The following is a 2,925-nucleotide window of genomic DNA, read 5'->3' as shown; positions in this document are numbered from 1 at the left end:
ACTGGGATGCCACACAAGCCTGATCAGACTGAGCATTGCTCATTTCCCAAGGGCATCACTCACAGAGACCTCAAGTGAATAGCTTCACCTCGTTAGTATATTGCACAGCTTGCATAAATGTACATGCATTTCTTTTTACTTTTCTATTTCTTTGCTACTTTAGTTTTTTTTTGTCTTTGATGTTCTAATTTTTACTATACATACACTATATACGGCTTTCTTTTTACTTATTCTACTTGAATTCATTTGGGTTCCTGAATCTAAATATTTTTTCAAACAGAAGTTCTCACATATTGATTAATGAACCAACCTACTGGTGCAGAAGCATAGTAATGCAGAAACATCATTTCCCCAATAAAATATGTCTTTTGTTCAGGTAGTCGTGATGTTGACAGAGTGATAGGATACAAACACATGACCTTCATGCAACATAGATATGCGTGCTGTCTCGTGTGCGATCCCTTATAGACCCAACTTGATTCTTCTCCAATGCCTCCTCTTGGAGTTGTACCTGATTTTTTTTTTAAAGATTTAATTTATTTTTAGAGAGATCAAGCAGAGGGAGGGGCAGGGGGAAGGAATCTCAAGCAGACTCCCTGCTGAGTGTGGAGCCCGACACAGGGCTTGATCTCAGGACCCAAGAGATCATAACCTTGAGCCGAAACCAAGAGTCACATGCTCAACCAACTGAGCCTCCCAGATGCCCCATGTACCTGATTTTATTACCAGTTTTCATCCAGATCCACTGAGGAGTGGGACGATTCTGCTTTTGTTTCTTGGCCAGGAATCACTTGATCCTGAAAGTCTTGTGAGAAGACGTGACGAGGAGCAGTCAACTGCATACACCATGGTGGTGGAGAAAAGGAGCAGTGATGCTTTTTTTTTTTTTTTTTTAATTTTGGAAAAAGCTCAGCCATTATTTCTTCACATACTGCCTTTCCCTAATTTCTTCTTGTCAGGTTTGATCTGACACAATAATTGCTTTATTTCTGGAATCCAACTTCATCATCCAACTTTTGCTACACGGAGGACAGTTATTTCTGAAAATGAAAAGTTTGTTAAGAGGGCTGTTCAGTTATCACCTTTCTCAATGACATGGTACTTCTTAACTTCTGCTTTAAAGAAGGACTTGAGCTGTTCATCTTATGGGTAGATTGTTTTGTTTACTAATTGCCCAGAAGTCTCAAATTGGGACATCAACTAAGCCAAAACATTGAAAATAAAGTCTTCAAAAAAATATTAGAAGCATGGCATAAACTATACATACAACTACAGATCCTCTTTTCCTCCAGTAGAGTATTTGAAAAACTGTAAACACATTGCTTTGATTCTCAACTTAAATTGATAGAATGATATCACTGATAGAATGGAGAGCATTGAACAAAATCAGTTTGCCAAACACCTAGCAGAATAATTTGCGTCTTTTGGGTACCAGGCACTGTAGTAAGTCTAATGGAGGCATAGAAAGAATTTAGTCCCTATGTTCCTATTCCCTTGACTATGTCCCTTGGGACCTCACCTTCATGCCAAGCTGCTTATCAACATAGTTTAAAATTTAGTGTCTTCTTCAAGGAGTTCCCAGAGATAACTGCTAATAGAAGAAAGCTGTTTCCATTTCTTACATGTATTTCTGGATTTGGTGTTAGTGCTATCTTTTTCTGTGGTTCTTTTTGATTCTAGTTTATGCCAATGGTTTTTGGAGTCTCTTGCTTTTTCAGCACATTGATTAAGGAAATATAAGCAGGATCAGCATTGGCTCTAGGCTTGTATTTATCTCATTATTGGTATATTTTGTAAGTTTGCATTTTTTTTGGTCTTAGGATAGGTTCTAGATAAAATTATGGTATCGAGGAGACAATAAGCAATAGTTAAATGAGTCAATAAAAAGCAACTTGTTAGTTGGAAAAAAAAGTGATTTGTCAGTTGGAGGTGTCATTCCCCCACCCCTTCTTTATTCTCAATTGGTCTGTTCTCTTCTGTGTTGCTCTTGACCTTAACGTCAGACTTCCCTCTCTTTTCTCTCTCTCCTGCTTCTGTCGTGGATTCTACTAAAAATTCCAAATCCTGTATGATGTTACTCCAGGACCGTAATACCAATTGATTAATCAAATAAAGTCTGCTTTATAATCTGCTAATGGTGTTTTAGCTATGTAATCACTCCGTAGGCACCTTTGCTGACTAGTTGGTTAATAAATAACTCTGTAAGACCATAACAAGCTACGTGGGTGATGTTTTATGGTGATTAGGTTCCCAAATCTTACCTATTTTACTTTCCGGTAAGGCCCACCAAGATCACTAGCTTAATAATGCAATCCTGATTTCTCAGTGCTAATATTAAGAAAGCTTGTTCTAACATGTCCTAGTCTTGGAATGGTTTATTACACACAAAAGGCACTTCTGAAGCTCTTTTCTAGCCCCTGGATGAGGGAATCAATATGGTAATTACCATGGACTATTTTTGCCTCTGAGTACAACTTGGAATTGTGAATGATGATTGCCTTTTTTTTTTTTAAGATTTTATTTATTTACTTGATAGAGCCAGAGAGCACAAGCAGGGGCAAGGGCAGAGGGAGAAGGAGGAGCAGGCTCCCCTCTGAGCAGGGAACCCGTCGTGGGGCTCGATCCCAGGACCCTGGGATCATGACCGGAGCCGGAGGCAGACACTTAACTGACTGAGCCACCCAGGCGCCCTGCTTTTTGTTTTGTAAACATGTATGTAGTGCTTTTATGTGCCAGTCCCTGTTATAAATATTAACTCATTTGAAATTCAAAACAATTCTGTGAGATAGACATTATTATTCTCATTTTGCAGATACAGAAATAGGAAGTTTTCTGATCCACAGAAACATTAAGTAACTTGCTCAAGGTCACTTAGGTAGTAAGTGGCAGAGTTGGGCTCTGAACCCAGGGGACATTAGCCCAGAG

The 2,925-nt window shown here is 38.9% G+C and overlaps 1 pseudogene; it reads right to left on the bottom strand.

The window, feature by feature from the left end:
* Window positions 1-462: 462 nt before the first annotated feature.
* Window positions 463-826, bottom strand: LOC116624852 (annotated as a pseudogene).
* Between the last annotated feature and the right edge of the window lie 2,099 nt (window positions 827-2,925).

This window comes from Phoca vitulina, unplaced genomic scaffold (assembly GCF_004348235.1).
Source record: "Phoca vitulina isolate PV1807 unplaced genomic scaffold, GSC_HSeal_1.0 scaffold71, whole genome shotgun sequence".
NCBI classification, from domain to species: domain Eukaryota; kingdom Metazoa; phylum Chordata; class Mammalia; order Carnivora; family Phocidae; genus Phoca; species Phoca vitulina.
Note: the sequence above shows the minus strand (reverse complement) of the source record. Positions and strands in the feature narration are given on the sequence as shown.